The 25174-nt window shown below is 44.0% G+C and overlaps 1 protein-coding gene and 1 non-coding gene across 8 annotated transcripts in view; one reads left to right on the top strand and one right to left on the bottom strand.

Annotated features, from left to right (window-relative positions):
- The window catches only part of LOC132824520 (SH3 and multiple ankyrin repeat domains protein 2-like), a 1314713-nt gene that overhangs the window by 590173 nt on the left and 699366 nt on the right, over positions 1-25174 (top strand). The gene's annotated exons all lie outside the window — the stretch shown is intronic.
- Positions 16805-16886, bottom strand: trnap-agg (transfer RNA proline (anticodon AGG)). The gene has a single exon. It is a non-coding gene; the product is annotated as a tRNA-Pro (tRNA).

Below are 25174 nucleotides of genomic sequence, written 5' to 3'. Positions count from 1 at the left end.
CACCTCAAAACCCCAGCAAGAAGTGAATAATCAGATCAATTGTGTTTAATGATGTTGGGTAACTGAAAGGTGTTTGCCAAAACACCAAAGTTTTTTTAAGAGCATCTGGAAGCAAATTGGGATTTGAGATAAAGATCCATCATGAACTAATCCAATGGTCGGTTTCCTGTTGATCCAACAGGTGATTGATTTCAGTCCAAATAGTAAATCCAGAGCCTAACCAATGATCCCGATCTCCTCCAGCTCCAAAACAGTAGGAGAGCTGCAGCGTCTTACTTTTCATTAGAGTCAAGGCTGAATCCAATGTTATGTAATACAGCACCGTTTATCTTATGCCATGGTCTTTCCCATTTCTTCCTGTCTTCATGCCCTCAATGATATTTACCAAGATAACTCAATTAGGGGGAAATGGCAATATCACAGATTAACAGCCCAGGGGCCCAAACTCTGGAGACACATTTTCAAATCCCACAACAGTAGCTGCTTGAATTTAGTTCCATGACTAACGTACTGCCTTTGTTACACACCCTCATTATCGCTTGATTTATTCTCTGTCCCACCATGTAGCTACTGTCAGGGATTTATAGACGATTCCTACCAATGTCTTCTTTCTCCCTTTAGTCCTTAACTCCACCCTTAAGGATTTTACAGGTTCCAATCCATGATCATGTTGTGCTGTCATATTTATTCTATCCCACACCAAAATGCTATTCCAACACCCTCTGTTTCCTGTCTGTCTTTTCAAAAGGTCAAACATCCCTGAATATTTTAATGTTCAGTTTTGATCCCCTTGTAAGTGCTGGCCCAGCAAAGCCCACATCCGAAATAAGTCATGTTCAGTTGAAAACAGAAAGCTTGGCCTTTAGTCTGACAGCATTATGATATAACCTGAATCTCCACTGCCCTTGTAAACTTTCCCACAGTGCTCAGACATGACCTTTGCCAATTTAAATATCAATTATGTAACAATTCATAAGAAATTAGAGAATCATAGAATCCCTACGGTGTGGAAGCAGGCCATTCAACCCATCAAGTCCACACCAACCCCTCTAAAAAGCATCCCATCCAGACAAGAAATGGAGGCTAGAGAACTCAGGGAAATAAATATTGATGTTTTGAAAATGGTGGAAGAAAGTGAGGACTGCAGAGTCTGGAGATTCGAGTCGAGAGTGTGGTGCTGGAAAAGCACAGTAGGTCAGGCAGCATCTGAGGAGCAGGAGAGTCGATGTTTTGGGTATAAGCCCTTCATCAGGAATGTTTTGAAATTATTTTTCATCACAGAAAAGGAAGTGTTTGAGCTCCTAGAAAACATGAAGGACGACAAATATCCAGGACCTGATCAAGTATATCCCAGATGTTGTGGGAAGTTAGGGAGGAAATTGTGGGGCCCTCACAGAAATATTAATGTCATTCATCAATATAGATGAGGTTTCAGGGCACTAGAGGGTGGTTAATGTTGTGCTTTTATTTAAGGAAGGCTATAAGGAAAAGCTTGGGAACTATAGACCCATGAGCCTGACATTGGTGATGGGTAAGTTGTTGAATGCAATTCTGAAAGATAGGATGTACATGCATTTGGGAGAGGCAAGGAATGGTGAGGGATAGTCAGCGGTTTGGTGTGAGGGAAATTCTGTCTCACAAACTTGATTGGGTTTTTGAGGAAACAGCCAAAGAGATTGATGAGGTCAGAGTGGTGGACTTTAGATGGACTTTAATAAAACTTTTGAGAAGGTTCCACATGGGAGACTAATTAGTAAAGTTAGATCAGAACAAAGAACAAAAAACAAAGGAAATTTACAGCCCAGGAATAGGCCCTTCGGCCCTCCAAGCCTGAACCAATCCAAATCTACTGTCTACACCTAATTCCTAGGCATCTGTATCCCACTGCTCCCCACCTACTCATGCACCTTACATGAATCTACCGTGCCTGCCTCTACCACCTCTGCTGGCAACACGGTCCAGGCACCTCCCACCCTCTGTGTAAAGTACTTTCCGCGTGTATCCCTATTAAACTTTTCTCCTCTCACCTTGATAGTGTGACCTCTCGTTATTGAATCCCTCATCCTGTGAAAAAGCTTATCTCTATCCATCCTGTCTGTACCCTTCATGGTTTTGTAGACTTTGAAGATTCCATGGGATTCCGGGTGAGCTTGCCAATTATATATAAAAATTAGTTTTACGGTAGGAGTCTGAGGGTAGTGGTGGAGGGTTGTTTTTAGGACTGGAGACCAGTAACCACAGGATTGTTCCAAAGGGATTTGTTTCTGGGTCCACTGTTGTTTGTCATTTATATCACTGATTTGGATGAGAATATAGAAGGCATGGTTAGTAGGTTTGCAGATGATACCAAAATTGGTGGCATTGTAGAAAGTGAAGAAGGTTTGCTAAGATTATAATGGGATCTTGATCAAATGGGTCAATGGGCTGAGGAATGAATCATGGAGTTTAATGTGAATAAATGTGAGGTATTGCATTTTGGTAAAACAGACAAGGGTGGGACTTACACAATTAATGGCCAGGCCTTGAGTAGTGTTGTAAGAACAGAGAGACCTAGAGATTAGGGTAGATAAGTTCTTTGAAATCCGCGTCACAGGTAGACAGGGTGGTGAAGAAGGCATTTGGCACACTTACCTTCCTTACTCAAACCTTTGAGTATAGATGTTGGGACGGTCATGTTGAGGTTGTACAGGATGTTGGTGAGGCCTTTCCTGGAGTACTCTGTCCAATTCTGGTCACCCTGTTATAGGAAGGATATTATAAAACTGGAGAGGGTTCAGGAAAGATTTACCAGGTTGTTTCCAGGACTGGAGGGCTTGAGTTATAAGGAGAGGCACGATAGACTGGGACTTGCTTCACTGGAATGTAGGAGGTTAAGGGGTGACCTTATAGAAGATCATAACATGAGGGCATTGATATGGTGAATAGCAAAGATGTTTTCTACAGAGTAGGGGAGTTCAAAACTTGGGGGGGGGGGGGGGGGGGGGTATTTTTAAGGTGAGATGAGAAAGGTTTATAAAGGATGTGAGTGGCAACTTTCTGACACAAAGAACGATTTGCATGTGGAATGAACTGCCAGAGAAGATGGTGGATGCAGGTATTGTTATAACATAAAAGACATTGAGATAAGTACATGAATAAGAAAAGTTTAGGGGGATATGGGTCAAACAGGTGGGATGAGTTTAATTTGAGAACATGGTTGGCATAAACCAGTTGGACTGAAGGGTCAGTTTCTGTACGATATGATTATGATTCTCTAACCCACCTCCCTATCCTGTCCCTGTAACCCTGCGTTTCCCATGGCTAATCCACCTGGCTTGTACACCCCTGGATACTACAGATAGTTTTGGATGGCCAATCCACCAAATCTGCACATCTTTGGATTGTGGGAGGCAAAAAGTGAGGTCTGCAGATGCTGGAGATCAGAGCTGAAAATGTGTTGCTGGTTAAAGCACAGCAGGTCAGGCAGCATCCAAGGAACAGGAAATTCGACGTTTCGGGCCAGAGCCCTTCATCAGGAAACCAACACTGAGAGAGAATAAATGTGCAAACTTCACACGGACAATCGTCCGATACTGGGAAACTCCTCTGTTCTTTCTTATCACATACTTTGATTTAAAAAGTGGAATAGATCATGCTAAAATAGAATCACAAGAATTTCATGCAAATGTGTTCAGTATCTGTCCATTTTAGTACTATCCTTTCAAGATCAATGTGTTCACCACTTCTGAAAACATATTAATAATTTAATGTCTGAAATCGTTGTTAAACAATCAGCTGTTAGAAATATAAATTAATCTATTCTGAACTCCCTTTGACCAACCCAATAAAAGTAAGAGAATGCAGGAGCATGAGGATATTATTCAGCCCATTAGAACTGCCCTATCATCCATCCGCCTCTGTCACTTTCCGACACTAACTGCTTATCCCTTGATGTCCCCAGAATTACATTGCCTGGAGTTTAGGCTAAAACTCATGAATAGGTTTTTGATTTTCACACAGTAGCTCAGACTGGGTTCTTTGTTTTTCATTGTTTGATGCCATTTGTAGACCTACATTAAAAGGTTTTTTTAATTTGGAAGCAAGTTTACTGAGATGAATGCTTGTTGTGTCTATAATGAACATGTGTAGATGTATAGTGAGTATAAATCAAGCACAGAACCTGCTCATATCTTTATAATATTTGATGGGAAAGATACAAGTGGCCTTTTGTCAGACAATTCCAGAAATTTGAGAGATGGGATAAGGATTTGCGAAAAGTGCTGAAGTCATGTTCATGAGTTTGCGCTCTGCCTGAGGTTCAAGGTGAGTGTCATCGGGGCACTCACGTATAAATCTTCAGATAAATTCTGATTAAAACTGTATAGATAAGTCTTGAATAATGATCATGCTAATATCAGAGATTTTGGATTGAGTCTTAGGAGTGAATTATTGTTGGGTATGGACATCATACCACTGATTATCTCCCATCTTTCTCCCATTGCAATTCCCATACAATTTACCTTACCCTCCCCTGTGATTGGGTACTGCTGCTTTCAAACTTAACAGTCATTTCTCTTCAAAAGAAAGTGCAGCATTGGCCTGCTACTGAGCAATAGGAAATCCAAGGAGAGTGAGAATTGACACCGAATTCAAACTGTGTTCTATTGAGGCTGTTCCTGAAGACATTGTTAAAATTAACATTAGATATTTTGTAATTAACTGACAAAGATAGAAGAGGGAACTTGTGTTACAGGAGCTGATTTAGGTCCAGTGGCTGATTTGGATGGATTAAGCTGACACAGATAGAAGACAGGCAACAATAACTTCTCCAGACAGGTAGAGTCACCGCAGTGGGCAGAGTTTGACACAGCTGGGAATGTTGCTGTCGATGGGCTGTGTTTGACATATTGTACCCTGCATGATTAAGCGACTGGTCCACTCCTCAGGAATGGAATGATTAACAAGCCAGTTTATATACAACAAAGGTTCTGTAATATACTAGCATCATTCACAAAGAAAACAAACTCTTTGTTAATTTAAAATGACCAAAAAAAGCACAACGCAAAATAATTCACTTGGATCTAGCCTTAGCTCTGTCGGTGGTACTTTCCACTCTGACTATGGGTTAAATCCCACTCTAGAAAAGTGAACAGAAAAGCACAGATGATCTTCCAGTGCCGTTCAGAGGGAGTGCCATACTGTTGGAGCTGCTGCCTTTTCAATGAGATGCAAATTTGAGGCATTGAGTACCCTCTTAGATGCTGGTGAGAAACATTCAGATGACACTTTTTAAAGACGAACAAGGAAACCTCCCCAGTGATTTGGCTGATATTTATTCCTCAATCCATGATTGCACTCAGATTATTTGTTCATTTTTACATTGCTGTTTGTTAGAGCCTGCTGTGTATAATTTAATTGCTATATTTCCTATGATGGAATAATTGACTACATTTCAAAGAATATTTCTTGAAATGTAAAGCACTTTGGGATTTCTGAGATCATGAAAGGCACTAAATGGTTAATTGTTTACTTACTTTTGTTCAGTTTTTCTTCCTAGTTTAATTCCTTCCTTGCTTTGCTTGGGTGAGGTATACATTTACCCCATGACATGATCCAGTATTCTTCGGTTCATTCTCACTTACTCTAATGGTGAGGACTTGACAATGGGCTGCTGCTGGGAATTGTGCATAGGCCAGATTCTCATCACCTGGCAAGTGTATCAACAGAAACAGACAACCAGACATCTGTTTCTTCAGATGACCTTGTTATGAATTCATGGCTGAGTTCCAGGACTCATTAATGGATCAGCTCAACAGGAACATGTTTCTATGGGCACAAATGGAGGGTTAACTTTAATTAAAAGTTTTTGAGTTGTTAAATTATTCTTTCTTTGATCTGTTTTTTCGATGTCTATGTATTTATTTCAATCAGATGAAGAGATCTGCGAAGAGCTAAAGCTTCTGCTATTGAAACAATGAATGACAATGTTCGATTGGCACTTTGATAAGGTGTAAGAGCAGCTGGCTTTTTAAAAAGTTGATTCTGAATTGATTTGTCAGTAGTTGAATATAAGTTTGTATAAGGCCATTGGTGCAATACACCCAGAGCGTAGAGGGTGCAGGGTCATGGCAGGGCATGGAAACCCAGAGGGACCATGGGTAGGAGCTTTTGAACTTGGCTTTTGTGATGTCAGTGATGAAAATGGGCGATCAGTTATCAATTTGCATCATCTGGTTTTCATACCAGGCACCTTTCATCAACTAGAATTGTTTCAAGAAGGAAAACCATGACTTAAGATTAGTAGAATGATCAGCTGACCCAATCAAGCCAAGCTCACAAAAGCATCAGTAAGGTCCAGTCTGAACTCCGATTAATATACACCGTAAGATATAGAAGCAGATTTAAGCCATTTGACCCATCAAATCTGCTGCAGATGGCATCAAAATGACTGGAACTTGGTAGCAAGTTCTACATTGTTCTACATATTGCTGAAATTTTCAAATATTGAAATTAAAATTATTTGTAGAATATTTGTAGAACAAAACAATTAAACTAAACGTAGGAATACACAAATCAACTGTATTTCATGCAACAATGTCTTTGCAGAGTAGAGAGAATAAAATGGATTCATACAGCAAACATGGAGTCTTTCTGACTGTCTGTTTCTCTTTGTCTCTCTGTCTCTGTCTCTGTCTCTCTGTCTCTGTCTCTCTCTCTCTCTCTCTTTCTATCTGTCTATCTATCCCTGTCTCTCTCTCTCTATCTGTGTCTCTCTCTCTCTCTCTCTCTCTCTCAGTTTTCACAAAGCATCATGAGGATAGTGCCCAGTAAAAAGCAAATGGGAGAAATAGCCATTCAGAGAGAAGGCGAGGATAGCTACAAATTCCATTGTGACTAACGATCAATTAAACAACTGTGGTCTCAGGCTAAACCGAACTCATCACGGACTCTCAGGATTTTAAAGCTGCCTGTTCTTGATCTTTTTTGTATTTGACTGTTTCCCCTTTTTAAAATTTACAACCATGTTACTGCCCCCCGTACCATTCAGGAGCTAGCCAGACTTTACAAATACTGAAGGGATGGGGATTATATGATGGAAACAGAGTCAAGAGTGTGGTGCTGGGAAAGCACAGCCAGTCAGGCAGCATCTGAGGAGCTGAACATCTGTGAGGTGCTGTAAGCTTCAGACGAATTGTATTCAATCACAGCCTGCAGTCTCATGACCTGACATATCCTTCACTCAACCATTACCATCAAGTCAAGAATCAACCCCAGGTTCATGAAGAGTGCAAGAGATCATGCCAGGAAATGCTTCAAACTGACACATTGACCAGGTGAGTTTACAAGGCAGAGCCAACCAGATGCAACCTGCAAGAGACAGAGCAAGACAATCCCTCAACCAATGGGTCAGATCAAGGAGACTCTACAACTAACTCTTGTGCTGTACATTCTATGTTCTAACTCCATCCTCAATTATCGGAGGAGCCCAACTCATCAGTGAAGCACAGAAAACATGCAGCACAGAAAGAAGTATTCATCCCACTGTGTTCCCACTGACTGAGAAACATCGAGCTGTCCATTCTAATCTCATTTCCCAGACCCTGATCCGCAGTCTTGCAGATACCAGCAGGTCAGGGCAGATCCAGGGGCCTTTGAAAGGAGTCGACAGTGTTTCTGCCTTATTCAACTGACTGGGCAGTGAATTTTTGACCCTCCCTCACCCACCCACCCACCCCCATCCCCCACCACCACCACCAAGACCCCCACCCCCGCTGTGGGAATTGTGCTGTACTTTGGTAAAAGCGAATTGGGTGAACAGTATTTGTTTGTAACATATTTATCAGTAAGTGAGTACTTATGTGAGTACGTCAAGACTGCCTCCAGTCCCACCCTTCTGCTCCTCGCATTTGGAATTGTCAAATTGCTCTTCTTGGGGTTGACACTAAGAGGATGATTTCCCCAGCCTGGAGATTCTAAAACTAGGGGCTAACAGTCTCTGAACAAAGAAGTCATCCATTTAGGACTGAGACGAGGAGAAATGTCTTCATTTAAAAGAATAGTGATGATGAGACAGTCAGGTGGGAGGTATGGAGTAGAGCAGTCACCCTGCCAGGGGGTTAAACCGTGAGTAACCAGCAGCCGTTTTTGTTTCAGAAGGTCAACAATTACTCAAGTGCTGAACTCAGTCGGACAGGTCTGTGTTTACATCCTGGTACTGGAGACATCAGGGTACAACTAAACAAGCTCGACCTTTGTAGCTTGACGGTCTGCTGTTAGCTTTCCCTGAAACCACTGAAAGGGCATCGTGGGATAGATGTGAAATCAAATCAGAGGCACAAGTTTATACTGTCACTGGAGAGTCTCCCTTGGTCACAGCTCACTCAGCTAATGGTGATACAATGAAGTAATTCTGTAACTTACTGACTCCTGTAATGACATCACCTACTGTCATAGGAGGCCATTTCCACGTCATTGCATAAAATTGCACCAGAACTGGACTATCCATCCAAGAGCCCTCTGCTGATGTTCTCCCAGTCACAGTGACAGATCCCTCTCTTCCTTCCCCGCTCATGTTTCACAGACTTGTTAAAACCCAGGAACAGGCTTGTGCCTGCACCAACTCATTGAATGATTATCTTTATCTCGTACCAATCTCCTGCTTTCCCCCCATTCCCTTGTACAATATTACTATTTAAATAACCATTTCAATACTCTGTTGAACTTATCTCCACAATATTTCCAGGCAGTGCATTCCAAATGCTAACAACTCACTGAGTGAAAACAGTTTATCATTCCTCCCTCACTTCTTTTGCAGGCCATTTTAAACCAGTGCCCTCTCGATCTTATTCCTGTATGAGTGGAAACAGCTTCTCCCAATAGACTCTCTTCATCTTGATCTTGAAAATCCCTTGATGAAATCTCCTCTTATGTTTCTTTTCTCCAGGGAGAACAGTCCCAACCCTTCAATCTATCCTCGTCATTGAAGTCCCTCAAACCCTGGAACTATTCTTGTAAACTATTCTTGCACTCTCTCCAAAACATTCACATCCTTCCTATAATGTGACGCCAAGAACTGTACATAATACACAACTAAATTATCCAATTCTCCTTCAGTGTACCCATCCTCTTTGCTTCAGTGCTTCCAGGCTGTACTGGTGGTCATTCTCAGCACACTGGCATTGCCTGGTGACGGATTGGTGTTCGTGTTCCAGTGTGAAAGGAAACGCGGTGAGTTGTGACGGACAGACAGGTGACCGTCTCAGCTGTTTTACACCTGGTGATACAAGTACTAATTCTGCACCCTCTTTAACCCATCCCGAAACAGCTGTGTATAATTCTAAAGATAGCATCCTGCAATCAATGAACAAATACTGGATCATTTGGTCAGAGGCAGGCACTGAGGAAGCAGATGTGGCTGTGGTAGTGAGTCTGTTTCAGGACATGGTTGAAGAGCTTCAGGGTAGAGGAGATAACTTTGTGGTTGCAGTGAGAGAGAGACTCACTGAGATTCTTGTGGAGAAAGGAGGAGAACTTCTTCAATGTAGGCATCACTGCAAGAGGATTCGCAGTAAGGTTAAAATCAACTCGGTAAAAGTGAGACTTGCAGTTGCTGGAAACCAGAGTCTAGATTAGAGTGGTGCTGGAAAAGCACAGCAGGTCAGGCAGTATCCGAGGAGCAGGAAAATCGACATTTCGGGCAAAAGCCCTTCATCAGGACTGAAGGCAGGGAGGCTTCAGGGTGGAGAGATAAATAGCGGGGGGTGGGGCTGGGGAGAAGGTAGCAAAGAGTACAATAGGTGGAAGAAGGTGGGGATGGAGGTGATAGGTCAGAGAGGAGGGTGGAGGGGATAGGTAGGAAGGAGGATTGGCAGGTAGGACAGAACATGAGGATGGTGCTGAGCTGGCAGGTTAGAACTGGGTAAGGTGGGGGGAGGGGAAATGAGGAAACTGGTGAAGTCCACATTGATGCCCTGGGGTTGAAGTGTTCCGAGGCGGAAGATGAGGCGTTCTTCCTTCAGGCGTCTGGTGGTGCAGGAGCGGCGGTCAAGGAGGCCCAGGACCTGCATGTCCTTGGCAGAGTGGGAGGGGGAGTTGAAATGTTGGGCAACGGGGCGGTGTGGTTGATTGGTGTGGGTGTCCTGGAGATGTTCCCTGAAGTGCTGTGCAAGGAGGCGTCCAGTCTCCCCAGTGTAGAGGAGACCGCATCGGGAGCAACAGACCACTCTCCTCCCTGACCTATTACCTTCATCCCCACCCCATCCACCTATTGTACTCTTTGCTGCATTCTCCTCACCCCCACTCCCCTCCCATTTATCTCTCCACCCTGGAGGCTTCCTACCTCTATTCCTGATGAAGGATTTTTGCCCAAAACATCGATTTCCCTGCTCCTCGGATGCTGCCTGAACTGCTGTGCTTTTCCAGCACCACTCTAATCTAAATACTGGATCATGGAATGTCCTTGGAATGGACCCCAACTGAGCCAACCAGAATGTTCAGTTTGAGATTTTGTTGAAGTGGTGAACTTCATAGAAACACTACAGTGTGGAAGCAGGCCATTCAGCCCATTGAGTCCACACTGATCCTCTGAAGGTCATCCCACCCAGACCCACCCACATCCCTCTACCCTGTAACCTTGCATTCCCCTTGGGTAATCCACCTGGACTACACATCCCTGGACACCATGGTCAATTTAGCATGGCCAATCCACCCTAACTTGTACATCTTCAGACAATGGGAGGAAGTGGGAGCACCCAGAGGAAACTGACACAGACACAGTGAGAATGTGCAAACTCAACACAGACAATCGTCTGTGGGGGGAATCGAACCCGGGCACCTGGCGCTGTGAGGCAGCAGTGCTAACCACTGAGCAGCTGGGTCACCCAAATTGACTCAGTTAAATCTTAGTTAACATTTGTATTTTATTGTTTTATTTATTGTTGATTTTTCTTTAAATGGTTCTGCTTTTATTAAGTTTTTAAAAGTTGAGATGTAAATGTGTGGGATTTTCCAATTTTAAGAAAAGTAAGGGTCTAATTTGAATTGTGTAGTTGAATACATTTCCACATGTAGATGTAGAAATGACGAAAGCTGGAACTGGCAGTTCGAGTGCAATTTATCCACCAACTTCTTAAAGCACAGACAACTTTCAATGCCCCCCAAAACTCAAATGAGGCCATTATAAATGAGTACAGGGAGGTTGAGAACTCTCTAGGGCCTGGCATATGTCCCTGGCACAGCAGTTATTCCAAAGGAGAGTGGTTTCTAGGTTGCCATCTTTCAAGCTGTCAAGCCAGCAGCCTATTTAGCAACGTGAAACTTCAGTTCTTACACACACAGTCAGGTACCAAATCCTTCTGACCTAGAAATGATGCCATTTCATAGCAGCATGCAGCTCTCTACTCGTTCTGTAAAGCTGCACACTTTTGTTGGCGGTGTTATTGATTACATGACAGCAACGTGATAACTGATCATGTGACGTCTGATCAAATGAGTTTAGTTTTTAAACTAGTGACATATGGGCAGCATTGAAAGGACGATTGGTGACAAGACCCTACCCCCACCATTGGCTTTTTATAAATTCATGAGACCCTCAGCCATAGAGTCATATAACTGTACAGCAGACCATTCGATCCAACTCTTCCATGCTGATCAGATATCCTAAATTAACCTAGTCCCATTTGCCAGCACCTGGTCCATATCCCTCTAAACCCACCCAGATATCTTTTAAATATTGCACTTGTAGCAGCCTTTACTACTTCCTCTGGCACCCCATTCCACACACACACCACCCTCTGCATGAAAAAAGTTGCCTCTTAGGTTCCTTTTATATCTTTCCTCTCTCATCCTAAACCTATGCCCTCTAGTTCTGGATTCCCCCAAAACAGGGAAAAGACCTTGTCTATTTACCCTAACCATGCACCTCATGATTTTATAAGTCTCTACAAGTCTTACATCTGTGATGGGCAAAGTACTAAAGAGGTTCTGAGAGACAAGATTTATGATTACTTGGAAAAGCATAGTTTGATTAGATATGGTCAACATGGCTTTATGAGGGGCAAGACATGCCTCACAAACCTCACTGAATTCTTTGAGGATGTGACAAAACACATTGATGAAGGTCAAGCAGTGGATGTGGTGTACGTGGATTTTAGCAATGGGTTTGATAAGGTTCCTCATGGTAGGCTCATTCAGAAAGTAAGGTGGTATGTGATACAGGGAAATCATGCTGTCTGGATACAGAATTGGCTGGCCAATTGAAGACAGAGCATGGTGGTAGATGGAAAGTATTCAGCCTGGAGCTCGGTGACTGATGGCTTTCCTCAGGGATCTGCTCTGGGATCTCTGCTCTTTTTGATTTTTATAAATGATTTGGATGAGGAAGTGGGAGGATGGGTTAGTAAGTTTGCTGATGTCACAAAGGTTGGTGGAGTAGTGGACAGTGTGGAGGGTTGTTGTAGGTTGCAATAGGACATTGACAGGATGCAGAGCTGGGCTGATAAATGGCAGATGTAGTTCAACTTGGAAAGGTGTGAAGTGATTCATTTTGGACAGGCAAATTTGAATGCAGAGGGATCAGAGGGATCTTGGTGTCCCATGTCCATAAATCTCTTAAAGTTGCCACCCAAGTTGTTAGGGTTGTTAAAAAGGCATATGGTATGTTAGTTTTCATTAGCAGGGGAATAGGTTTAAGAGCCGTGAGATTATGCTGCAGCTCCATAGAGCCCTGGTTAGACCTCACTTGAAATATTGTGTTCAATTCTGGTTACCTCAATATAGGAAAGGTGCAGGTGCTTTAGAGAGGGTGCAGGGGAGGTTTACCAGGATGCTGCCTGGACTGGAGGGCATGTCTTATGAAGAAAGGTTGAGGGAGCTAGGGCTTTTCTCATTAGTGTGAAGAGGGATGAGAGGTGACGTGATAGAGGTGTACAAGATAATGAGAGGCATAGAGAGTGTGAATAGTCAGAGACTTTTTCCCAGGATGGAAATGTCTATCACGAGGGATAAATTAAAAGATGGTTTAGGGGAGATGTCAGAAGTAGGTTCTTCACTTAGAGTTGTGGGTGCATGGAATGCATTACCAGTGGTGGGAGTAGAGTCAGATACATTAGGGACATTTAAACAACTTTTGGTTAGGCACAGGGATGATAGTAAACTCATGTTCAATTGTTTCAGGTCACTCCTCAGACTCCAGGAAAAACCACCCCAGCCTATTCAGCCTCTACGCCGAGGTCATAACTTTCACAGGCATGACCATATTTACTTGATAAAGCTTGAAAGCCGTCAGAGCCGTGTGTATGATGGAGTTTTGTGTAAGAAATTTCAAAACCTAGGAAAATGGGCAGTTGAAGATGCAAAACTGTGGAACACCCCATTTCTGAATCTTCGAGATTCCTCAAAATTCTCATAGAATCCCTACAGTGTGGAAACAGGTCACTTGGCCCATCAAATTCACACTGATGCTCTGAAGGGCAACACACAACCCACCCCCTACATTTATTCATGACTAATGCACCTATTCGAACAGTATGGGCAATTCAGCATGGCCAATCCACCCTGACCTGCACATCTTTGGATTGTGGGAGGAAACCCACGCAGACACTGGGAGAATGTGCCTCAGTGCCTCCCTACAGACTGTCCCCTGAGGCTGGAATTGAACCCAGGACCCTGGTGCTATGAGGCAACAGTGCTGACCACTGAGCCACTGTGCCACCCAATTCTTATGAACCCAATATTAATGAGAACAAGCTAGCTTCCCATGCCATTGAATGGTGAAGTCTATGATTCCTGATCCCACGGATTCTCTATTTAGCTACTACTTTCTGGACTCTCATGATAAGGTCACACAGCAGGGGGGGTGGGGGGGTGGTAGTGATGGTAATATTACTGAATGACCAGAGGGTCAGCCTAATGCTCCTGAGACACCAGTCCAAGTTGCACCATGTGAGATGTTCTTCTTTAGATCACACAGTACTCAGCGACATCAGTCTGTGTGGTGATCCTGGGATGGATGAGGCCATTCCAGCTCACACTTCAGTGCCTTGAATGTGCAGGGTTGGTTGTTGGAATTGCTTTTTCACTGAAGCACAATATAGCATCACATTAAACTTCCTGTAACATTGATCCTGTCCAGGCACAATCATTGTAAATCCTGGACTGCCTCAATGGGAATATTCTTCATCTCTTCTGCCACTGTGTGTAGATTAGTGATCTCAAGGTGGGAGTCCCCCCACTGCTGGTCCCCTCACATCTGTCAGATCAAATGTTACTGCTTTCTGTGCTGAAGCGCCTTGGCCAAGTTGCATTGTAAGTGTCCCAGTGGTGGGAGTTAGTGTAATAATTTCAGTTGTACCATTTGAGTTCCAACAATCCTGGTATATACCCTTCAGAATCCAGACTGATACGTTAGTTCTGAGAATGTACTTTGAACATAGAACATAGAACAGTACAGCACTGTACTGGCCCTTCGGCCTTCTATGTTGTGCTAACCTTTTATCCTGCTCTCAGATCAGGCTAACCTGCATATCCTACACTTTACTATCACCCATCTGCCTCTCCAAGAGTCACTTTAATGTCCCCAGTGTCTCTGACTCTACTCCCACCGCTGGCAGTGCATTCCACACACCCACCACTCTCTGTGTAAAGAACCCACCTCTGACATCTCCCCTAAACCTTCCTCCAAGCACCTGAAAATAATGCCCTTTCATGAGGGACATTTCTGCCCGAGGAAAAAGTCTCTGAATATTCACTCCCTCTATGCCTCTCATCATCTTGTACACTTCTATTAAGTTGCCTCTCACCAAACTCATTCCAATGGGAAAAGCCTTAGCTCCCTCAGCCTTTCTTCATAAGACATGCCCTCCAGTCCAGGCAGCATCCTGGTAAATCTCCTCTGCACCCTCGCTATAGCTTCCACATCCTTCTTATAATGAGGTGACCAGAACTGAACACAATATTCCAAGTGTGGTCTAACCAGGGTGCTATAGAGGTGCAGCATAACCTCACTGCTCTTAAACTCAATTCCTCTGCTAATGAAAGCCAACACACCAAACGCCTTCTTAACAACCCTATCAACTTAGGGGGCAACTTTGAGGGATCTATGGTCATAGACCCCAAGATCCCCCTGTTCCACCACATGACCAAGAATCCTGCCTTTAACCCTGTATTCTACATTCAAATTCAACCTTCCAAAGTGAATCACTTCACACTTTTCCAGGTTGAACCCCATCTGCCACTAATCAGTCCCGTTCTGCATCCTGTCAATGTCCCGTTGCAACCTACAACAACCTCCACACTATCCATAACTCCACCAACCTTCGTGTCATCAGCAAACTTTATAACCCATCCTTCCACTACCTCATCCAAGTCATGTATAAAAATCACAAAGAGCAGAGGTCCCAGAACTGATCCCTGCGGAACACCACTGGTCACCGAGCTCCAGGCTGAATATTTTCCATCCACTACTACCCTCTGTCTTCAATGGGCCAGTTAATTCTATATCCAGACACCAAATTTTGCTATATCCCATGCTTCCTTACTTTCTGAATGAGCCAATCATTGGCAGTTTTCTTTGGGCAAAAGATGTTGACTATGGCAATAACTTCTTGTTGGTTGACTTCACCAACACAATGTGTTCCATTCACAGTGAGGAGTGTCTTTACCTTCTGGTCAGAAGTTGTTTCTCTGAGTCCAGACTCAGGTCTGTCATTGGGAATGTTGTGTATTGGCTTCTGTTTATCCAAGGGCAATAGTCACAGAGGGTTCAATTGTCAGGGGAGTAGGTAGGCGGTTCTGTGGCTGAAAATGAGACTCCTGAATGGGATGTCGTCTCCCAGGTGCACAGTCAGGGATGTCTTCAATCAGCTGTAGAACATTCTGAAGGGTGGGTGGGGGTAAACAGCCAGTTGTCATGGTGCAGATAGACACCAATGATATCAGGGAAAATGAGATGAGGTTCCTCAAGCAGAATTTAGGGAGTTGGGAGCTAAGTTAAAAAGTAGGACCTCAGAGGTAGTAATGTCAGGATTGCTACCAGTGCCACGTGCTAGTTGGAGTAGGAATGATAGAATATGCAGGATGAATGCGTGGCTTGAGAGATGGTGCAGGAAGGAGGGGTTCAGATTTTTGGGACATTCGGACCGGTTCTGAGGGAGGTGGGACTATTACAAATTGATGATCTGCACCTGAACCAGACTGGAACCAATGTCCTTGGGGGTGTTTTTGCTAACGCTGTTGGGGAGGGTTTAAAATAATGTGGCAGGGGGATGGGAACCTAATGAGGTGGTTAATGGACAGTAAGGAGGTAGATTAGATTAGATTACATAGATTAGATTACATACAGTGTGGAAACAGGCCCTTCGGCCCAACAAGTCCACACCGACCCGCCGAAGCGCAACCCACCCATACCCCAACATATACCCCTTACCTAACACTACGGGCAATTTAGCATGGCCAATTCACCTGACCCGCACATCTTTTGGACTGTGGGAGGAAACCGGAGCACCCGGAGGAAACCCACGCAGACACGGGGAGAACGTGCAAACTCCACACAGTCAGTCGCCCGAGGCGGGAATTGAACCCAGGTCCCTGGCGCTGTGAGGCAGCAGTGCTAACCACTGTGCCACCGTGCCGCCCCAACAGTAGAGCGGTTCTGCAATTTTCCACGCGGGAGGCGAACACGATCAAGACAGCATAGACAATTTGGCACTTTCCCACTACACATTTAATTCCCCGGGAAGCAAATCAAATTTTTTTGTGAACAGGAGTACAGCGGGAATGGAAACGGCATTTTTTAACAAGCTGTGTCGTTGCAACTGAACAGCTGAAATGGCAGCGGTGGGATTCGAACCTACGCCCCTGTCGAGACTGGAGCCCTAATCCAGCGCCTTAGACCGCTCGGCCACACTACCAAAGTCTGTAAGGAACTAGATAATGAAGTCAGCGTGACTAAGGGGAAGAGTAGGAGGGGAGCAGAGATGAGCGCAAAAGGAACAGGTGGTCTGAGGTGCATTTGTTTTCATGTAAGAAGTGTGGCAAGTAAGGCAGATGAACCTAGGGCTTGGATTTGCATCTGGGAGTATGATGTTATTGTATTACTGAGGAGAAAACGAGGACTGCAGATGTTGGAGATCAGAGTCGAAGAGTGAAGTGCTGGAAAAGCGCAGCAGGTCGGGCAGCATCCGAGGGGATTGCTGATGAAGGGCTTATGCCCGAAATGTCGACTCTCCTGCTCCTCGGATGCTGCCTGACTTGCTATTACTAAGACTTGGTTGAAGGAAGGGCATGATTGGCCACTAAATATCCCAGGATATCGATGCTTCAGGCGGGATAGAGAGGGAAGTAAAAGGGAATGGAGGAGGGCATTACTGGTCAGAGAGGATATCACAGCTGTGCTGAAGGACGGCACTATGGAGGACTCCAACAGTGAGGCAATATGGGCAGAGCTCAGAAATAGGAAGGGTGTGGTAACAATGTTGGGGCAGTACTACAGGCCTCCCAACAGTGAGCGGGAGATAGAGGGACACATTTGTAAACAGGTTATGGAAAGATGTAGGAGCAACAGGGAGCAACAGGTGATAGGAGATTTTAATTTTCCCAACAATAACTGGGAATCACTCAGTGTCAGAGGTCTGGATGGAGCAGAATTTGTAAGGAGCATCCAGGAGAGTTGTATATAGCAGTCTGTAAATAGTCCAACTCAGGAAGGGGCCATACTGGGCCTGGTGTTGGGGAGTGAGCCCGGCCGAGTGGGTGAAGTTTCAGTGTGGGATTACTTTGGGAACAGTGATCACAATTCCATAAGTTTTAGAATACTCATGGACAAAGACTCTTCCTAAAGGAAGAGCGCTAAACTGGGGGAAGGCCAACTATCCCAAAATTGGGCAGGAGCTGGGGAATGTGGATTGGGAGCAGCTGTTTGAGGGAAATCCACATTCGGGATGTGGGAGGCTTTTAAAGAGAGGTTGGTTAGAGTTCAGGAGAGATATGTTCCTGTGAAAATGAGGAATAAAAATGGCAAGATTAGGGAACCATGGATGACAGGTGACATTAGCTACGAGGAAAAAGGATGTGTACATAAGGTCTAGGCGACTGAAGACAGATGAAACTTTGGAAAAATATCGGGAATGTTGGACCAACCTAAAACGAGAAATTAAGAGAGCTAAAAGGGGTCATGGGATATTTTTAGCAAACAGAGTTAAGGGAAATCCCAAAGCTTTTTATTCATACATAAGGAGCAAGAGGGCAGCTCGGGAAAGGGTTGGCCCACTCAAGGACAAAGGAGGAAAGCTATGCATGGAGTCAGAGAAAATGGGTGAGATTCTTAATAAGGAGAGGGACATGATGGGTGTTGAGGTTAGGGAGAGATCTTTGATTACTCTGGGTCAAGTCGGTAGAAGGAGGGAGAAAGTGTTGTGTATTCTAAAAGGCATTAAAGGTGAACAAGTGTCCAGGTCTGGATGAGATCTATCCCAGGTTACTGAGGGAAGTGACAAAGGAAATAGCTGGGCCTTTAACAGATATCTTTGCAGCATCCTTGAACATGGGTGAGTTCCCAGAGGACTGGAGAATTGCTAATGTTGTCTCCTTGTTTAAGAAGGGTAGCAGGGATAATACAGATAATTATAGACCTGTGAGCCTGACGTCAGTAGTGAGGAAGCTACTGGAGAAGATACTAAGGGACTGGATATATACACGTTTGGAGGAAAATAGGCTTATCAGTGATAAGCAGCATGGTTTGTGCAGGGAACATCATGGCTTACAAACCTAATAGAATTCTTTGAGGAAGTGACAAAGTTGTTTGACGAGGGAAGGGCTGTTGATGTCATAAACATGGACTTCAGTAAGGTATTTGATAAGGTTCCCCACGGTAGGCTGATGGGGAAAGTGAAGTCACATGGGGTCCAGGGTGTACGAGCTAAATGGATGAAGTACAGGCTGAGCAACAGGAGATGTTGCCAGTGGCCAGTGGTGTCCCTCAGGGATCCATGCTGGGACCACTGCTGTTTGTGATATACATAAATGATCTGGAGGAAGGTACAGGTGGCTTGATTAGCAAGTTTGCAGGTGACACTAAGATTGGTGGAGTAGCAGATAGTGAAGGAGACTATCAGAAGATACAGCAGAATTTAGACAGATTGGAGAGTTTGGCAGAGAAATGGCAGATGGAGTTCAATCCGGGCAAATGCGAGCTGATGCATTTTTGAAGATCCAATTCAAGAGAAAACTATACAGTAAATGCAAAAGTCCTGGGGAAAATTGATATACAGAGAGATCTGGGTGTTCAGGTCCGTTGTTCCCTGAAGGTGGCAACACAGGTCAATAGCTTGGTCATGAAGGCATACAGCATGATTTCCTTCATTGGACAGGACATTGAGTACAAGAGTTGGCAGGTCATGTTACAGTTGTATAAGACTTTGGTTCGGCCACATTTGGAATACTGTGTACAGTTCTGCTCAACACATTACCAAAAGGATGTGGATGCTTTGGAGAGGGTGCAGAGGAGGTTCACCAGGATGTTGCCTGGTATGGAGGGTGCTAGCTATGAGGAGAGGTTTAGTAGATTAGGATTATTTTCATTGGAAAGAAGGCAGTTGAGGAAGGACCTGACTGAGGCCTACAAAATCATGAGAGGTGTAGACAGGATGGATAGCAAGAAGCTTTTTCTCAGAGTGTGGGACTCAATTACTGGGGGTCACAAGTTCAAAGTGACAGGGTAAAGGTTTACGGGAAATATATGTAGAAAGTTCTTTACACAGGTGATGATGGGTGACTGGAACGCGTTGCCAGGGAAGGTGGTCGTGGCTGGAATGATAGTATCATTTAAGATGTACCTAGACTGATACACGAATGGGCAAGAAGCAAAGAGATACAGATCCTTAGAAAATGGACAACAGGTTTAGATCGAGGATGTGGATTGGCACAGGCTTGGAGGGCCGAAGGGCCTGTTCCTGTGCTGTAATGTCCTTTGTTCTTTGGTGCATTCCTTGCAGGCATTGCCACTTCACTTCACCGCTCTTCCATCTGGCTGTTTCAGCTACAGCTGTAGGGCAGAGGAAGGTCCGCTGTCGTTTTGTCCAGTACACTTTGGGAAGACCTTGGAATGCAGGACTATATTGTGGTGGATATGATAGATTGTGATTGTGTGTTATGGACCAGGCCAGACTGCCCTCAAAACATTTCAAGAAGTTAGTCGAGACCCTAACTTTTTCTTATTTAAAAGCGCGGTGTGAATGGATGTTCCAGATGAGATGCAACTGGTCAAATCACTCGGTTTTAAGTAAAACAGATTTTATTTAAGCACTTCAGTAAAACATGAACAAAAGTAAGTGGGATTTAGAATAACTTAACTATTGGAAAACTTACCTGCCCCAACACAGCAACTTAACTAATGAACTGTCCCAATACAGTAACATCCCATATACACAGTCCTTGGCAAAAAGGTAAATTCACACATAGATTCTTACAGGCAGGAGGGAACAACATCCAGAGAGAGATTTCAGGGAAATTCAGAAGAATTCTTTACTGAAGCTTGCAATTCTCCTGGCCTCTCACATCTTGTGACTGCTCCAGCTACCGACAGACAGCCTGAACCAGAAGAGCTGGCCACACCCCTTCCATTGTTAACCACCAAGAAACCGAGACACTTCAGCACCTCTGCCTTTACAACCTCTCTTCAAAACAAAACCAAGCACAATGTCATCTTTTTAAAGTGACAGCATTGTCATGTGTCCTATATGCTGCAGCTGATGGATTGTGGGTAAGTTGTCCCGCTACAATGATTTTGTGCTTTCTTCCCGATGAAGATGAAACAATGCCATGAACCTTTCTATTTCCCTTGGAATCTTTTGGAATGCTTGGATGCGTATTGAGACAGTAACCAACTGCATATTTTGCTCTGACTGTCTAGCCTCTGAAAGTTGCAATCTTTCTGAAGAAGGGTCACACTGGACCTGAAATGTTAGCTGTGATTTCTCTGCACACATGCTGCCAGACCTGATGAGATTTTCCAGCAATTCCTGAACTTGTTTCGCATTTCCAGTTCTTTGGGCTTTTGTTTTGCAATAATCATTAAGCAGCCTGTGTCCTTTCTTGATACAAATGGCATTCTCCCAGTTTGTTCACAGCTTCTGTACTGAGCAGATCAACAAAACTTTGCTGCATTCTTAATGTTCCTTTCTATGTTTTGGCTTGAGATTTGTCTTAGGGTTTGGCCAATTGGCTCTGCATTCTTCCTGATTATAGCCTGTTCCTTTTATCATTAATTGCTTAAATTTAGGAGCACTCTATCCTCATCCGACACAGGGAATACACCTGAAGGCTTTTGGATTTGAAAGAATGTTTAGATCGGGAGAGTGTAAATCAGTTAGCTGCCTGCATTAACCCAGTAAAATAACGGGTCACCCATTTCAAATCCATAGGTAGGAGTGAGTATAATCAGAGCAGAATAATCTTGATCTTATTGATTGGCAGAGCAGTTTGACTGCTGACTGACTCTTAATTAACATGAACAATTGATAGACCCAGTCACCCCAGTCACCCCAGTCACCCCAGCACAACATCATTCTGTCTGGTTCTCATTGTTTCAATATTAACAGATGGAGGTTTGGTCAGTTCCAATATCTATGACTGTGCTGTATTACCTAATAAATATCCAGCCCCCAATCACAAGATCGGCAAAGTGACAACTACCTCCAGCAGTCCTTTGATGTTTCAACGCAATTTTCAGTCAGTTTGCGACAAAGATAGAAATCAAAATTTATTCAAAAGTGATAAAGGTCTTTAAAAAATGTCTGTTTCAGGGGGTCGATGGGGTAGAGAATGTTAATAAACCAAGGCGGGGGGCAGGGTAAATATTTGAAAATGAGAAAGTGACAGGACTGTAGGGAGTATTGAGGTTAGTTTTGAGTTGTCTCAAATTGCCAGTTCTAGTAAATGGGCCAAATGGCCTCCCTGTGTGCTGTGAATGTTTAAGAATTTCATTGAAACATATACTGAAAGGAGGGTCACCCAGCCCATTGTGCCTGTTCGATGTTGGGTCTGACTGGTTGCTATCCTTCACTCTATACCCACTGCTCTGCAATCTCATCTCTTTAAATATTTATCAACTCCCCTTTTGTAAATTACTCTGCTTCTGCCCCTCTCTCAGACTGGGCATCCCCAATTTCCATGTTGGGTTGGTACATTTTTCACCCAGTCTTTAATATGTTTCAGTAAAACATCTGCTATAAAAAAATGTCTTATTCCTTTAGTTTTGAATTCAGTGTGGGACAGAGGTTAGTTCATTCTGAAGTATTGTATGAAGTAAATTGGTCCTTTGAGAGTTTTAACCTAAAGTCTTTCAAAAGTAGATTATCTTTAGCCTTTAATGCATCATTCTGAAAGGTTTAGACTTTATTTAGCAGTGACAGCACCTCAGCAAGTCCCTACTCCTCATTAAATATAAACATAGCTGATGCTACAGATTGTGGCTTAGATTTTTTAATTGTGTGACTGAATTAGCACACAGCACATTGTCACATTGGGTCGGATTATCGACAGAATCAAACCAGAAGCTTCACAATTATGTCAAACTGAAAAATGGAGATTCATTACTGGAGAGATCACTCAACTCTGTTTCAATAATTCTCAAAATTTACAGTAACTTCTCAAACAAAGTTTCAATAGAAGTGTCTTTTTTCAGTAATGCTCAGTACGATAACGTTCAGGCCGTGACTGTTACTAAAGGATGAAGGAGAGAACACAGATCGACATGTTATGTCCACTGTCCCATTTGCCCACCTGTCGAAACTGGAGCCTATCTGAAGTTTTGCTGCCGGTATTCTAACACACATTGTCATATTCACCTCCCAATTCTGGCCTGCTGTTGGTCTCAAGGTTCAACAATGCCTCAATTTTAATAGTCTCATTCACATTTTGCTGAACCTCTAACTTTCCCCTGTCCCACAACCTTCTGTGATACCCATACGCTTCCTGGTCATCCTTGCTCTCATCGCTGTTCTATTGGCAGCCTTGTCTTCACCTGGCTCAGTTCTGAACTCTTACCCCACAGTTAGTTTGTCAAGAACTCTGGCGTGTTTCACTACATTGAATGTGGAACGTAAATGTCAGCTCTTGTTGATAGCCTCACATTCTGAACAATAATGTTGGTCATTGTGGACAGAACCTTCTTTGTTCGTCAGCCTGTTATAATGTTCTTATCTTAGGAGTCTTCAAAATAAATGTGCACAATTTTCCCTTTCATTCTCTGTCACACAGTAACAGAAACTTGCAGCAGTTGCATTTTCATAAATCTGACATTGTCTGCTGGTATGCATTTTCCTTTACTTAGGTATTTCACATGTCGAGAATTTAATCTGGACTTCAAAAGAAGGTTGAAAGAGTTTATTTTAGACATAGGAAAGGTAGAACAGAGGCAGGAATTGACATTGGGCCACTGCAAAATGAGGCTGGAGATGTAGTAATGAGGAACAAAGAAATGGCTGAGGAACTGAATTGGCACTTTGCACCATTCTTCACAATGGAAGAAACCAGCACTGTACCAGAACTTCAAGAGAGTCACGGCCCAGAGGTGAATGTAGTGGTCATCACTAAGGGGAAGGTACTGGCACAATGGAAAGGTCTGAAGATGGATAAATCACTTGGAGCAGGAGATAGCTGAGGAGATGGTAGAGGCATTGCTGGTGATCTTTCAGGAATGACCGGAGTCAGGGAGGATATCTGAGGACTGGAATATGACTAATGTAACAACCCTGTTTAAGAAGGGAAAAAAGCAGAAGATAGGAAGCTATAGAGCAGTCAGCCTAATCTTGATCACTGGCAAGATTTTAGAGTCTATTATTAAGGATGAGATTGCAGAATACTTGGAAATATATGGTAAAATAGGGCTGTGTTAGCAAAGCTTTGTCAAGGGAAACTCATGCCTGACAATCTGGGAGAATTCTTTGAGGAGGTAATGAGGAAGTTAGATGAAGTGGACATGATCTGTTTGGTTTTCCAAAAGACCTTTAATAAAGTGCTGCACAGGAGGCTGATAAACAGGCTAAGAGCCCATGGTGTTAGTGATAAGGAACTGCGGGAGACCAATGTTTGGCTGACTGGCCAAAGGCAGAGACTGGGGAGAGTGTGTGTACGTGGGTGAGCTGATGATGATGGCCCTTGATATCAATGATACATTCGACTGAGTGTGGCATCAAGAAGCCCCAGCAAAACTGAAATCAACGGTATCCATGGCAACCTCTCTGCTGGTTGGAATCATACCTGGTACATTGGAAGATGGTCATTGTTGTTGGAGGTCTGTCATCTCAGATCCAGGACATCTCTGCAGGAGTTTCTCAAGATGCTGTCCTAGGCCGAGAATGCAAGAGTAGGTCAGAGCTAGGAATATCGTGGCGAGTAATGCACCTCCTGATCCCCAAAGCATGTCCACTGAAATTTAAAAAATCCCAAAAAATTAAAGAAAGTAAGTGCCTGCCAGCAGAAGGTGCCGGAATCCATTAAAGCTGCAGGGAGGGTGGGGGCAGGGAGGAGAGGGGGTGCAGGGAAAGTGGGGGCAGGGAGGAAGGGGAGAGCGATGATGGTTGTTAGAAGGTGAGGACGGGGGTGTGATGGTGGTTGTTGGAAGGTGGGGGCAGGGAGTGGGGGGGGGTGATGGTGGTTGTTGGAAGGTGGGGGCAGGGAGTGGGGGGGAGTGATGGTGATTGCTGGAAGATGGGGGCAGGGAGTGGGGGGGTGATGGTGATTGTTATAATTATCCACCTTCACATTGGAGCTAATGGGGACAGACCTGCTATATTCAGATCAAAGAACCACACCTCCTTTCCCACACAGTTGAAAATCCATGGAAGTAGGAATTGCATGGAGAATCCCAGAACCTGGTTGCAGCTGCTGTTTGAAAGGGCCCCTTGCAGGAATCTGAACCTTGGGTCTATCATACAAAGAGAGTTGAGGTAAATGACCAACCCCAATGTAATTCAATGACAGAGAAGGCTCAACAAGTTGTAAAATCTTCTCTTGTTCCGAGACTTCCTCTTCAGAGCATTGATCCACATTGAACAGTATATGTGAGCTAGAGAAAAACAAATAACCGTGGAGTCGAAGTGCAGCACTGGAAAAGCACAGCAGGTCAGGCAGCATCCGAGGGGCAGGAAAATCGACGTTTCGGGCATAAGCCCTTCATCAGGAATGTGAGCGGGGTGGG

Source organism: Hemiscyllium ocellatum, chromosome 18 (genome assembly GCF_020745735.1).
Source record: "Hemiscyllium ocellatum isolate sHemOce1 chromosome 18, sHemOce1.pat.X.cur, whole genome shotgun sequence".
NCBI lineage: Eukaryota > Metazoa > Chordata > Chondrichthyes > Orectolobiformes > Hemiscylliidae > Hemiscyllium > Hemiscyllium ocellatum.
Note: the sequence above shows the minus strand (reverse complement) of the source record. Positions and strands in the feature narration are given on the sequence as shown.